This window comes from Pteropus vampyrus, unplaced genomic scaffold (assembly GCF_000151845.1).
Source record: "Pteropus vampyrus isolate Shadow unplaced genomic scaffold, Pvam_2.0 Scaffold146, whole genome shotgun sequence".
Lineage (NCBI taxonomy): Eukaryota > Metazoa > Chordata > Mammalia > Chiroptera > Pteropodidae > Pteropus > Pteropus vampyrus.
The window spans coordinates 3,692,527-3,708,275 of record NW_011888927.1 but is presented as its reverse complement, the minus strand read 5'-3'; positions in this window follow the sequence as shown (position 1 = coordinate 3,708,275).

The following is a 15,749-nucleotide window of genomic DNA, read 5'->3' as shown; positions in this document are numbered from 1 at the left end:
ATATATGTGTGTGAGTGAATATATATATGTGTGTGAGTGAATATATATGTGTGTGTGTGTGTGTGTGTATATATATATATATATATTAGGGTTCTCTAGAGAAGCAGAACCAATAGGATGTGTGTGTGGAGAGAGAGAGAGAGACAGAGAGACAGAGAGAGAGAGAGACAGACAGACAGAGACAGAGACAGAGAGGAGGTATTTATTTTAATGAATTGGCTCATGGGATTATGGACCCTGGCAAATCCAAAATCTGCAGGGTGTGCAGGTAGGGTAGAGACCCCGGGGAAGCCAAGTTACAGTTCAAGTCCAAAGTCTGTTTGCTGCAGAATTCATAGAATTAATTTACTAGAGGAGGCCGGTCTTTTTGTTCTATGCAAGCCTTCAACCGACTGGATGAGGCTGACCCATATTATTAAGGGTCATCTGCTTTACTCAAAGTCCACTGATTTAAATGTTAATCTTATCCAAAAACATCTTCTCAGAAACATCCAGAATAATGCTTGACCACATGTCTGGGCACTGTGGCCCAGCCAAGTGGACACATTTTCTTCCAAATCTCGTAAATACTTCTCTCTTCTCCTTTTCCCCACCATCCTTCTTATCAAAAACTGTGGTTTCCCCCCTGGTGGGGTAGGCTGGGAGACTTCTATTGTTTCTCCTTGTCTCCATCAGACAGTTTTCCTCTGTTGTCACCCACATCAGACATTGCATCTCGTCTGGCAGGGTCATGGGACATGGTGTCTGTTTAGCTTCCCCTGAATGCCTGTGCCTGGTATGCACTCCAGTGCCCTGGATGTGATGGTCACACAGATGTCTCTAGAGCCAAGTACCTGGTTGAATCCTTTTCCTCCTTTTCTTCTACCTCTGCTCTGTGTCACTTTGAGTAAGTGGTCCCTGTGATTTAGTTTCCTCTTGCATCAAATAGGGATTATGATAACACCTGTTTTGAGGGTCCCGTGAAATGCTTGAAAAGCCCCTGGAAAAGTGCCTGGGCTACAGGAAGTATTTGTAAATGTTAGCTCATTATTTGGTACTCGATATATATTTATTGAATGAATGAATGGATGCTAAGTCCAAATCAACCAATCAACTTTGCTCTGCCTCATGAAATAGATATTAGTCAGAAATATATATATTTATTTTAAGCAATTGGCTCATGGGATTGTAGGGTGGCTAGTCCAAAATCTTTAGAGCAACTGGCAGGCTGGAAAATCAGGCAAGAACTGATGTTGAGTTTTAAGTCAAAATTCTGCAGGAGAGCAAGCAGCATTCTGTGTTTGTCTTGTGGAAAACTGCTTCTTCTTTGAGACATCCAGTCTTTGTTCCAGGCCTTCAACTCATTTGAGGCCATCCCCCCTCCACCCCATATTGTGGTGTGTGATGTGCTTCACTCAAATTCTACTGATTTAAATGAAAATCACATCTAATAAATATGTTTACAACAACATTTAGACTGGTGTTTGACCAAACAGCTGGGCATCAGAGCCTCGCCAAGTTGACACATAAAATTTATCATCACAGACTATTGCTTTATGTTCTGTCTGTGTTTCCCCACAAAAGGGAGAATTCTGACGTGTCCAATAATTTGATGACTTTACATATTTGCATTTGGCTCCTATTATGTATTTGCCAAACTAGATTTTTTGTTTGTTTTTCAGTGCTGTGCAGTTTCAATTTGCTTTCATGCACATTATATTGTCTCACTTGATCTCAAACATTTTGAGATACAGAGACTCTGTTAACCCACTTTACAGGGGAGGAAATCAAAGAGCAGTATGCTCACTTGCTCCAGGGATAAAGGCCCACTTCGTACTCTTAGCCTAGATTTGGGGTCCTGCTGCCCAGGCCTTTCCCCTAAACCTTGCAGACTTTCTAAGTTATTGCTTTATGCACTTGGAAATTCAAATAAGATGAGTAAGACATGGTTCCTACCATCAAGGAGCTTGTGGGCACACTCAGCTAGTACATTACAAATACCAACTGGCTTTAATTTTAATAAAGTCAAGAACAGTTTTTTGAAACTCTGAGGAGGAGGAATCCATTCTAGCTGGGAATGGGGAAGGTTCTCAGAGTGCCAACAAAGAGTTGGAAAATTCAACAACTCTCTTATTTTTCAGTCCCACTAGGATGCCTTCTAATTTTCTGTACCTCTCATTTGCATTATTACTTGTTTATCCAGATGGTGAAACATTTAATGATTAAAATACTTGGCCAAAACTCCTATCTGGGAGAAAAGGAGGTAGGAAAAGCAAGGAAGTTGAAGAGGAGGGAAACAACTATTAATGAGATCCTTGCCTGTTCCTTTTTGTTTTAATCACTGAAAAGACAATTTAAAAAACTACAAGGGCAGCATCCTGTGATAGTATTTGACTTCTAAAGAGTAGAAAGCCTTGTGTGCATGCATGTGTGTGTGTGTGTGTGTGTGTGTGTGTGCGTGCGTGTGCGTGTGCGCGTGCGTGTGTCTCTTACAAAGGGGAGAAGAAGTGACCTAGGACTGTTTGTCCTGGAGAATTGTCTGAAATCCAGACCACAGCTTTCTGGGTTTGTCATGGTAATTTTGAATTTACCTCTAATTTCAGACTAACTCTTGAGACTAAAACATCGAAGACATATTCCCAAGAATGAGAGAATTATTAGTGTAATTACTTCTGGGCCTGCATGAAATATCTGAATTGCATTGATTAATCACTGTATCTTTTTGCTAGTACCCTTTTCACTGAGTATTTATTATGTGCTATCTCGTGAATAATTAATTAGCAAAGTAAGAATTATGCCCATTTTACTAGTGATGATACTGAGGTTCTGAGAAACGACCAGGTTTGACCAAGGTTCTCGGCTGGTACATGGCAGGGTTGTGATTGAAACCCTTATGTCAAATGTTCTTACTCAGCCCGACAGCTGCCTCTGCTGATAACAGCTGCGGATTGCTCCTCTTTGCTCTCGAAGGTTGTCAATCTCTCTTATAAGGTATTTATTTTGCCTTGGCATCTTCTGGAAGCTTCTGAAATAGCCCTTATTTGTCAGTTTGCCACTCAGTTTGCCTTCGGAGTTAAGTTTAGTGAATTCACTTGGGGAGTTTAATGATGGCTTCAGGAGAAATAAAGCCCACGCCCCAGATGCACATGGTTATATATCTGAGTACAGTGTAAATATAAATTGGGTAGTTAGATTCCTGTGTATGCTATTTGAACTAAATTTTAGTAATGAGAAATAGGGAAGGGCTCAGATGGTTGGTGGTATAGATGTAAATTCATATTTTACGGCATGTACACCAAACAAGGACATAACCAGAGTGGATGACTTATTAGATCTGAACTGGGGAAATTAACTTTAATGCGCAATGTCACCTTCTGTACTGTAATTGTCAACGTGCTGAACTAGTCTGCATGAGATCATGTTTTGGCAATTTGTTTACATCCGTTCATCTTTTTGATGGGAATAGCAATGGTGGTCTTAACAACTGGTATCTCAGATAAAACTGTACAGATGTAGTCATTGCAGATAACATACTAATTTATGGTTTAATTTGTAAAAATGTTTTGCATAATATTTTTCGTTGGAAATCTGAGTAAAAGTTCATAATTTTAGAAGAGTTCTTGGAGAAAAATTTTAAAACTAAAAATGTGAAGAATTAATAAATTCACATAAATATCTATTATCTACGAAGTAGAAGAATTAGCTTTATATAGTCTATCATCTACAGAGAAGACAGCTCAAATACTCGGGGAATCAAATGGACAGAGGAATGATTTTTGAACTTTGAAAACATAATACATATTTTAATGAAGTAGTATTTTTTATAACTGGCAAATTCATGTTCAGAAGGGGAGTTTGATTTTTATGCAGTGTTCTCTTGCGATTTTGAAGGATTGAATAAAACAGGCTGTGAGGGGAATTGCTCAAAAATTCCTTGAACCAACTGGTCCCAAAGTGGACACAAGAGGGCGCCAAGCCTCTATGTGAAGCCTGCAGTAGCTGAGGGAGATTTAATGGACGAAATAAACTGGCACTTAAAAATGAAGCCATGTTTATTTTATTCTGGGTAATATATTATGCACCTGCTTGTTTTATTTTTGAGACTGATTCGTGTCAAATGACTTTCCAGAAATATGACACATGTACTGGATCCAGGCAGAACTAATCTTTCAACATATAAGTAGTATTTTGTACAAATTATATTTCATGATATAATAAAGTTTTACTTTATTGTACTCACTCTAGAGGGAATTAAGAGAATGTAACAAGTTGTTACATGCTTTTTAAAACATTTTTTTTCTTCGTAAGTCGCTAAGAAATAGTTATTGGTCATGGGCTATTAACTATACACACACACACACACACACACACACACACCCACACACACATCACCATACCACACACAGCACACACGAACTTCTTTGTTAAAGGCAAAGCGTAGTGAATCTTTGTTCAGAGGGCTCAGGGGATAATTTAGGGCTGAGAATTCTGGGAAAAAGAGGACATAAAATGCTATCTGAAGCAACTGGTGTTTGCAGTAGATGAGGAAGAAAAATTAGAGCATTTTTGTCAGGTTAACACTTGGCTTGCATGTAAGTTGCAAAGGCTGCCATACCAAAAGACCACACACTGAGCAGCTCAAACAACAGAAATTTATTTTCTGACAGTTTTGGAGGCTGGAAGTCCTAGATCAAATGTTGGCAGGGTTGGTTTCTCTGAGGCCCCTCTCCTTGGCTTGCAGGTAGCCCTCTTCTCTGTGTCCTCACGTGGACTTTCCTGTGTGCATTCAGCCCTGGTGTCTTTTTGTGTCCAAATTTCATCTTCTTAGGAGGACATCGGTCAGATTAGATTATGGCTAACCTTCTTATTTTACCTTAGCTACCTTTTTAAAGTCCCTATCCCCAACTACAGTCACATTCTGGAGTACTGAGGATTAGAGCATTAACACATGTATTTAAGAAGACCCAGTTCAGCCCATAGGAACTTAGTTCATTTGTGTAAATTTAATATGGAAGGAATAATGGTCTGCCTTCTGTCTGAGAGAGTTTATTGACCAGCATCGAGTGAAACCACCACTATACTCTACACACATCAGATGCTCAATATATATTTGTTGAATAAGTGAATTTCTGCCTTGAAAGGCTACACATTTTACTCTGCTCAGGCTTGCCTGAAATCTCCAACTGCCTGACAGGTAGTAATTAACTGCTGAAAGAAAGACATAAATACTTCCTTTTATACATTGACATTATGTCCATTTGGTGAAAGAAAAGCATAGAGACAAATAAAGAGAGTTCAGGAAATGCTAAAATTTCTTTGAAATAATTTCATTGAAAATTAACAAGTCGATTATTGTGAAAACAGATTCCAATTTACACATAATGGCCAATCATCTAGCTTTCCTGGCCTTTGATGAAACCCTTCCTACTCAGAGCGATCTGCTTTTTACCCCACCATAGCGGTTCTCGAGGGCTTCCTAGGTTAATTCGCCTTTCAGACTTCAACTGCTTAAAGATAATACATTTAACTCAATTAGAAGCATTCGTCTGGTTCACAGTGCAGTTTTCCCTGCCCTGGCAGCCCTGCTCCAACACTTCTGCTATGGTGCCCACCCTTTATCTGAGGCGTAATAACTGAGTGCTTTCAATTGGACAACTTGCCCAGTATCCCCGAGACTTGAGCAGAGAGGCCAGAGAGGCAGAAATCAGGGACTCCTGTTTCCAATAGGTGTTCTGCTATTTTAGAAAGAACTTCTCGCCACATGGACACAGACTGAGGTCTCCTTGGTGGACCAGTTGTAAGTGAGTCAGAGGCTGGCCTCTGGGCAGCTTCCAACCACATTGCTTTGCAAGAGCCATTTTTTAGGGCCCATGGACAGCAGGTCTATGGCTGTGCTTGCTCAGGCTCTAAGGGCCTGGCTGGAGGCACAGGAGGATGTGAGGACACCAGGGCTGAATGTTATAGTAACATTCTCTCCCTTGCAGCATGTTTTTGTTTATCCGAACAGCTGAGGGATTATCTATTGATGTTCTAAATCTCACGTTGTTCTTTAATCGGGGGAAGTGGGCTAAAACAGTGGTCCCCAATGTTTTTGGCACCAGGGATCAGTGCTCCTATGAGAACCTGAGATCTGAGGTGGAGCTGAGGCGGTGATGCTAGTGCTGGGGAGCAGCTGCAAATGCAGATGAAGCTGGGCTCACTAACCCTCCGCTCACCTCCTGCTGTGCTGCCCGCTTTCTAACAGGCCACAGAGGGTAGGGTCCTCTCGGCCAGGGGTTAGGGATTCCTGGGCTAAAAGATATAGTGTATTTGACTTCAAATTTAAAAGGAGCACATCATCCTTCAAGCCTTCAACATTCCCTTAACCTTTCAAAAAAGATCTCTTCTTCCTCTTGCCTTTTGGACGTCCCTTCTTCAGGGTGCTGTGATAAAGTTCTTGATACTTTCACAAAAGACTTTTAAAAAATCCTTTATGCTGGCAGGGAATTAACTCATGAATAAATGGATAATAATAACGGGTGACATTTTTGGAGCACCGACTATTTGGCAGGCACTGAGCTGAGGGATTTGCCTGCATTATCTCACTCGATTCTCTCAACAGCTTTGTGATGAAGCCCACTTGGTGATAAAGCAAACCAGGAAGCTAAAGCTGAGGGAGTTGAGTAGCTTGTCCCAGGTCATAGGGTTAGGAAGCAGAAACATTAGACTCTGCAGTCCAGGAGAAGGAAAATGGGTTTGGAATCAAACCCCTGACGCTGAAACACACACAAAGGTGAAAGGTAAAAAAGCTAACATTTATTAATTCCACCTTAACAAAGGTGTCTTAGGACTTACTTAGCACCTCTGAGTTTGACAAAAGGGGCTAAATCTGCCTTTGGGGAGATTTTTGGTTTGGTTCAGTGGTTTCTAAACTCTGCGCACGTTGGAGAGATCTGGGGATCTGTAACATAAGAATGCCTGAGAAGACCACCAGGGAGTCATATTAAGTGGTTAGCATGGGTGCTAACTGGGCGTCAGGAAGTATAAAAGCTCCCCAACTGAATCTAATGTGTAATCAAAGTTTGGAAACCACTGGTCTAGTTGAAGAGTGAAGCTATAATATATTGAATATGAAGCAGGAGATAAGCATATAAGTGACATGGCATGGCTGAGTTATAATTTCCACAAGAATTTTCATAATTCCTTTACAGTTGAAGTCAGGTCAGCAGACCCTCAAATCTGCTTTTTTATGTGTGTCCCTCATTTTGGTCTGTATAGAACATTCCTTTGATTCATAAAAGCCTCAGGAACAATTGGTGTGTTGGTTGTTTTTTACTAGCTGAGGTTAAATAGAGTCTCTCAGTCTGGGCTCTGAGGCCCAGTTTTCTCTCCTCTCCACCCCCGTCTCTCATTTCTCCTCAGTACACCTCACCTCTGTTCCCTGTGCAAACCTTTGTCTTTTATTTTCAGTTGTTTCTTTTTTGCCCACTTAAATTTTCTCAACATTTACTACTCCTCATCTGTCACTCATCTATCTCCCTGATTAAAATTTGACAAGCTCAGTACTTTAAAAAAACAACTTTTTTTTTTTTTAGAAGAACAAAAGCTCAAGTGTCTTTTGTGTACTCATTTGGTTAGCAAATTTACACACGCTCTACCCTCTTTTCTATAAAATTGTATTTCATTCACTTGTGCCATTTCCTGTGCCCCTGTTCAGACCTGGTCACCTAATTATTTTTTAACCAGAATCTGTTGATCATCTTGTTCAAAGCACTGCTATTCCTTTTTGTATGGTAGTTTTAAAATCATTATTATGAAGATATAGAATTTTCCTTGCATGTAACCATTATTCCATTTGGTGTTTAACTCTGCTGAACATATTGAAAGGTTAAAAGAGACATTACTATTTTGATTATTTATCCCTTGACGAATGTACATGAAAAGATGTAGCTTTTCTTCCAACGTTCATCAACAGAAACTAGCATTTTATGGCAATAGAGATTTTTAAAGCAATTATAGATATTCGTGTACATTTTACTGATTGTTAGATTTTACTAATTTGGACAACGTTTGAAAAATATAAGGGTGGTTTAAATGAGGAGCAATGACAATATAGGAAAAAAGAAATACTAGAAAAGTAAAAATTAAAATATGAAATGAATTCCAAACAAATGTCACTTACAGAACTGGAGAGATCAAATACAATAAAAGCAGCAGAGACACATACATAGAACTGTGTATAGAGCAACAATTCTTATTAGTATACTATAAGTAGGCAGGCATAGGCTAAGGCTAAGGTAAACTACCAGAAATTAAAGATTAGAATGGAAGAGTAGGAAACAGAAATTTAAAAAATTTAGCAGCTGGAGACAATCAAAGAGATTTCTACTTATGAAGGTGTATATGTCAAAGGAAATTGGCCCAGTACTAGTTATAAAGGCACAATGTCACACTTATTAATAAAGAGTGCTGTATTTGAAAACCTGGCTGAAGATTATTCATTATCCAAATAACGAACTTCCAGCGGTTTGATAAAAAGTAGAACACAGGACTGGCTTTATTCACAGAGCCAGAAGATGGCACTATTGTCAACGTCTGCAGGAAAAACACCCCTAGGTTTGGAGAGCCGATGAGGGGCAGAATGTGTCTGGCTGGTGTCTGCATGGTTCAGCCCAACAGAATGTACCTAAAGGAGGATTATGTGTAGGTTTTTTGTTTTCTGGGTTTTTGTTAAGCACAATAAAATATTCTAAAGCAATTTGAAACTTAAGGAAGGTGTTACAGGGTAGATGGTTTAAATCCATATGCTTGCTGCTTACCTTATGGCCAGTGTAGTTACATCTTTACATTGACACTCTGCTTTGGTTGGGTTTTTAGTTCATCTTTTCTATAATGGCAAAATCTATTTCTAGCTGATTAAGGATAGACTAATTGTATTACATCTCTAAGTTTGCATTATTGGAAATCTATAGAAATATTTGTGTTGCTACTGTTTCAATATGTTATAAACCTCTGGTCTGGTTGGATATCATCATGGTTTCTAGCTGTGGTTTCTTACCTGATTGTGGTAAGATGTATTATCATTATGTTTTGGACAAAAAGTTATACAAGAAAAAATTTTGATATCATTTAGAATAAATCTGAAATGAAACATGACTCACCATTGAAATTCCTTTGCATTAACACATTTCTTGGTTTGTTCTTTTTGGAATTTTAAAATATTAAATGAGTATCAAGCAAGTTAGACTTGAGGATAATTTCTGGACTTAAAAAGGCAACAAGAGTGAAATTCTCACACTAAATCTTTCCTTTTAACTGTATGTATGCATGTGTGTGTGTGTGTGTGAGAGAGAGAGAGAGAGAGAGAGAGAAAGAGAGAGAGAGAGAGAAAGACATGGTGAGGAGAAAAGTGGAAAGACATTTTGGCTTTGGCTATTTTAATTTCATATACTAAAGACTTAATTTAATCACTTTCTATATAAGACTCTAAAGCTACATTTTTAAAAATCACATAATGTTTAAAAAATAACCTAAAAAAAGAACATAAAGGAAGATAATTAAGAATTAACCAATAATTGAAAATGAGGATACATTTTGCCATGGGATAGTCTTTTTAAAACTGCATTTGGTATTCTATTAAATAATTAACCCAGGTAAATTTCCTGCATTTATTCACACAGGTGGGTACATTTCATAGCATTCCATATGACTGAGACTTCTAAAAGCAAAAACATGACATTTTTGGTTAATAATTATTTCAGCAACATTTCCCGAGCATCTTTTATATCATAAACATCGTGGATCCTGATCCAGCTCTTCTGGATTCCATAATAACAGATGGATTGCGAGACTGTTTACTGCTGCTTCCCACAAACTTCCTCTTTGTAAACTACTATATTATTTATGAATCAGAAAAGTTTCAAAGAAGCCTCCTATCTGATTACTGCTTACTGATGAACTTGCATCAGAAAAACTTTTAGTCCAATTACACCAGTTTGTTATAAAGAACTGTTATTATTCCAAAGTCTGAATTTGTTAATTGGTTACTATGCCTGTTTCTCTGTGCCATTTACTCACTAAGACCTTGTCTGAAGGACTGTATTAACTCCATTCACATGAAACCAGGAATAGTGAATATATCGGCACTGAAAAATTACAGTATGCTAGTAATAAAAAGTGTTTCGTAAGTACCATTACTACATCAGATGCTTTGAGATATATCTAAAAATGTACTTTAGAAAATACTGCAAATAATTTTGGTTTTAATTTGGTTTATATTGATGCCTGTGGATAACTGTATCTAGTTTATGGAATAATGCAGTAACAAACATTTATAGACAGTCTACAGACATTTCTGGTCACTGACCTTGACACTTAGAATTGTTGGTTTGAATGTCAGGCACAAATAAGTGCAGAAAGAGAATGAAGCTAAAATGTACCTCTTTAAAGTTTATTTGATCCATCTTGATTTTATAGTTTACTTTAGCAATAGAAGCAATTTTCTTTGTGCGTGTGTGTGAAGTGGGCACAAAGATATCCATACTCATAGGATTTTAATTAGACACAGAAAGGACAAGACAAAACCAAACAAAGCAAAACTCTTCACTAAAATAAAAGCCTATGAAAAATCCTAACCTTTTCTTAAAATTTCCACCCTCTGTGCTGCATAACAGTATACAACATGATTATGATTAATTCATCATGACCTTGATAAGAAACACATTTACAGAGAAGTGTCATCAATCACAATGGTTCTAGGGCTAAAGCCTGTGTGTGTGTGTGTGTGTGTGTGTGTGTGTGTGTGTGTGTGTATGACAGGGTCGGTTATATCATCATCCTATCAAAACTATAACTGTCAATATGCTGATTGTAAACTGAGTTCTCACCCTGCTCCTAGATGTTGTCCTCACTGGGGACTCTCATTACCTTCCTGGGAACCTAATGCTGAGGCTGACCAGCTGCATGATCCCTAGATGCCAAACTCAACCAGGAAGGAGCTTGTGACAGATGCTTCTGCATTTTATGCAAATAGCAACTTCATGGATCAGTTTTCCTTCTCTCTGTGGAATATAAGCATCTGGAAAATAGAATTCCAAGAGCCTTAGCACATTAACAAACTAGCAGAAATGACCAAACAAAACGTAACAGGACTGCACCAGAATGTCATTAAAGCCCTAGTTCTATTCTAATTTCCCCGCTTCAAGCCATGTATTTTTGTTACTTTTGAGTACTTTTCTTTCCGCAAACTTGTAGCAACTGAAAAGTACATTTTTTGCATATATCTATCTCCCAACTGCTGTACTGTAATTTTAGAGTATCACAGGTCTGTAGTCACAGTGACGAAATCCACACACTGGTTGAAGATCTGTTTAAAACAATTTTAAACAAAAACAAAAACAAAACCAGAACATTCTTTTCCAGAAAAAAAAGTTTTTTTTGTTTTTTTCTGAAATAGAAATTTTTCAAAGCTTAAGGTTTTAGATATATTTGCAGGTAAATAATTACTATTGTTTTACATTACGGTACCATTTACAATATACTTATGAAAAAACATAAGCTTTATGATTAAGGATGTAGCAAACATTTAGATATAGTCGGACATTCAGCTTCAGCTTTTAAATGGAGAGTGCTGCTATTTCAATACATAAATTTTGTAGTACACATACATTTGCTTTAATAAGGCTTTCACATTATACCTAATTTTATGTAAATGTTATTCAGATTGCAATCCAAAAGTTTTGTAGGGGAGGTTAAAGGGTGTTTATCTTGATTTGTTAAAATGCACCATTAAAATTAAGCAATGACAAATATTATGACTTTTTAAATTGTTCTAAATGGTTGTATTTATTTATTAGGCTCTGTTTATACAAAATATTTTAACTCTTTAAATGTAACCTAATTTGATGAATTGTTCATACAGGAGCTGTAATCAAGAAATAGATCTGGTGGTCTCATAAATTCAACAATCATCTTGTATTCTTAGTAAATCCTCCTTTATGAGTATTGTTTAATGAAATAAAGTGGTATATACCACTTTAGAAAAATTAATAAAAATCAATCAAAAAAGAAAGCTTAGATTATTTTATTTTCTAAATTGCTAACTTTTATGTAGAGCACTTATAAAGGTTAGTGCTTAAAATATATTTCTTGAACCTACAATTTTAATATTTGGGAGAACATATATTTATTCTGAATAATCATAATAAAAATAAATGCAAATTGACAAAAATATTTCATTAGTTCATTTGAGAATACTTCTGAGAATTGTATTTTAAGGTAGAAAGGAAAGTGATCAAAAATATCTGTCCAAAAGAATATAACTATTATATTCCTACATGTTACTTATTAAAAGTAATCACCCAGGATAGAGTTTGGATAAGGCATGGCTCTAAATGAACCTTAACCAAAAATTTAAACAGCATTTTAGAATCAAGTATTAATAGAATAAACTTAATTTTAGTTTCTCATAAGTGCAGCTGCATTTTCTATTTAATTATGGGTTTTCAACAGTAGTAATTTTTCCTTGACCTACTCAATCTCAAAAGTCAGAAAATTGCTTCTTTTTGAAAACTGACAATGGCACGGTATGTTTCCAAAGAAAAAAGACAAATTACAGAAAACCATTAGTTTAAACATATTTAAATAGCCAGGAAGAAATTCTAATAGAAAACTTGGTTGAATATGAGGAAAAGTTATGAGTTCCTTTTATTGCACGGAATAATGTGAATGTTAAGATATTATTATTTTCTTTTTTTCTAAAAGTAAAATAATGTGCTGTATAATTGTAAAAAGCCCAATGCATTAAAGATGACTTGTTTCTTGCTTTTTGGTAAATGGAATTCTTTACAATTGTAAATTCATGGAAAGTTCGTCTGCAGCCTGGGTGGTAGATAAACAGAAGAAGGCACTTTAAAAGAGAAAAGTTTAGCTTAATAAGAGCTGTGGAATAGAATGGCAAAATGAAAAAAGAGCAGAATATTGGCCTTTGAAAAGGTAATAAGGTTGAACTTCAGAATTTACTGACAAATACAGGAGGAAAACATTTTTTTTTACCTTAATTGTTAAATCATAGTACAGTGTGTAAACATTCAGGTTTTCTCTGAATGAAAAACTAAATAATCTTCTTGATTTCATAAAGTGGACTTCTCAACCACAGACAAGAAGGAATGGTATTTTTTGTTTATTTGATACAGAGATTTTATATAATATGTTTTTATCACACTGTTAAACCTCCCCTTGTAGCCAGTAAATTAGGGCTCCGAGTCACTGACTGATTACGGAAAGGAAAGTTTAATAATCAATAGATAATTATTCACTGCTCAATTTTCTTACTTTATAATGTTCATAACCCTTTTTTGTATGTGTGTATTGATATTTCTGACTTTTTAAATGGAGTTAAGAGTAAATTGCATACAAATAAGTTAATTCTGGCAAAAGAATATTTTTTCTAAAGCTTAGTTACTAATTTTTTTTTTTGTTATTTGTTGTGCCAATGTAAGATAAGCCTGTCTTCACGGACAGAATGGGTTTCAGTACCCAGGTTAATTAAAAAGGCCAGGTTACAGAATCTGAACCACTGGTAACACCAGGATCTGTTAAGAACAGGACATTCAGTCAAGGAATTGAGGGAAGCTTTTAAGAAAAATCAGGGATATTAAGATATTCCATGCTTTTATCTCTGCTGATTTTGATAGAATTGATATCAATGAATGACCTAAGACCCCCTTCCAAATGCATATCTGGCAAAAACCCAGGTTGCTCAGGAAGCCAGAAGCTCACACTGCTGTAAACTTTACGTGGCGACGCAACTGATGTTTAGCTTAAAATTTTTTCCCCTTAGAGTTTCAGATAGATGTTCGATTATTTTTGCTTTGCTTACTAAAATATTTATTTTACAATCTAACATTGCTTGTGAGCAAGATGCAATAAAGGTGGCGCTCAAGTGCTCAATAGCTACTAAGGCTATGAATTAAAAGCTAAAACTTGTGGCTCAAAAAAGAGGCTGTTTTAACCCTGCGGAAGAATTGAGGTTTAGTTAGATGGGTCAGTGGTGAGTCTGCCTTTGAATGGTGAGCGCAACTTTCATCTATGGGATAAAAACTCATGTGAAAAATTCTTTGGAGTACAAGAGACCATAAAAAATCTAAATAGCCAAATAAATACACATTTACACCCAAATTCTTGTAAATTATCAACCTATAAGAGGCTGGTCATAGTTAGTGAGTATAAATATTCTTACCAGTGGATGATAATATATTATACTGCTCTCCTGAACAGTTGGGCCATAAAACAAATGCATAATAATTTTGGAAAGTTTTATTTATTTTTTTTATGGTGTCAGGAATTTCATAAGGAAGTCCTTACAAAACGAAGTAAGTGCAGATTCAACATGATAATGTTTACTTCTTAATTTGGGGAGATAATGTAAAATGAAACTTTCAGATGAAAATAAGCCACAAGTCTACTAGCCAGAGTATTGAAATATATTTTAGGAGTCCTGAGATCTAATTTTTGGTCTGACCAAGTTCTCTGTGTCTTAATTTCCTTACATGTAAAATGAGGATTTAGGGTTAAATGATCTCTTGGGTCCTGACCATAACTTTTGAAATTGTAAATAAAATGCCATTTAATTTTTCTTTTTATTTAAAAAGTGCTGCTCATATTTTTCAGTTGATTGATATTCTATTACCTTACTGTGTTATATGCCCAGCTTTGTAAAATGATTTAGAAAATGCATTTCGGTATGTACTTTAGAAAATGCATTTTAGTATGTACAAAGGAATCAATTAAACATCATTTAGAGAATGAAGAGTAAAATGACTTTTGAGAGCAATAGAATTGATGAACTTTATAGGTATTGCCACAAAAACATAAATGCTGAGAAGATATTACTCACCAAACAACAGTGATACCAAAGTAAGTAAATTATTTCTTCCCTCCTCACTACCAAAAAGAGGGCCAAGGATACAAAATGGGAAGAGAGGGAAAGAGAGAGTGAGAGAGTGAGAAATGTGGGCTATCTTTGTATGGCAGATTTACCACAGGTGTCCTGTTTAGGATCAAGTGGATTTTTACCTCTCGAATGCTATATTTTGTATTAACTAAAAACCAGTATGCACATTATTAGAACGTCAAGAAAATGAATGAAATGTTTTGTTTTTTTAATCATAAAAATTAAAATGGCTCAAAATGAGTTTGAGGAAATATACACCCAAGTTGTTAGGTCAGGGAAGTGCCAGAGAGACTGAGTGCCTAGACGAGAACGTAAGGAGGAAGTTGCGTGCTGAGGAAAGAAAAAAGTGAGCAAGGCAAAAGGACCATGTAATAGAAATTATTTGATGACTAATTCACCACCTTAACCTCTCTTGGCAATAACTTCAACCCTCTTTGCGTTTAGTCCTCTTTAAAATTAAATAATCAGCTATAGCTACTATAAAAAACAACAACAACAACAAAAAAACCTTTTTCAATCTCACAGTTATGATCCTGTTGTGAAGACATTCGTTGTTTAGGAAAATCTCAATTGACTCCTGTATCTGGTAGTTTAAACTCTTAAGACCTGTGGTGTTATATTATTGGCTATTGGTGTCTGGCAGGCAGCTAGCCATCAGTGGATCCATGCCTCATTATTATCTTCATAATTCTCTTCCTTTGGACTAAAATTCTTAGTATTTCACTGGCTCTCCAATGCAAGATGGTCTAACAAAGGTCTAACAAAGATTCGGCTGTCTAATAAAGGTGCCATGGCAGGGTGAGATCTAAAAACTTAAAGACCTTAAAAAACTTAACAA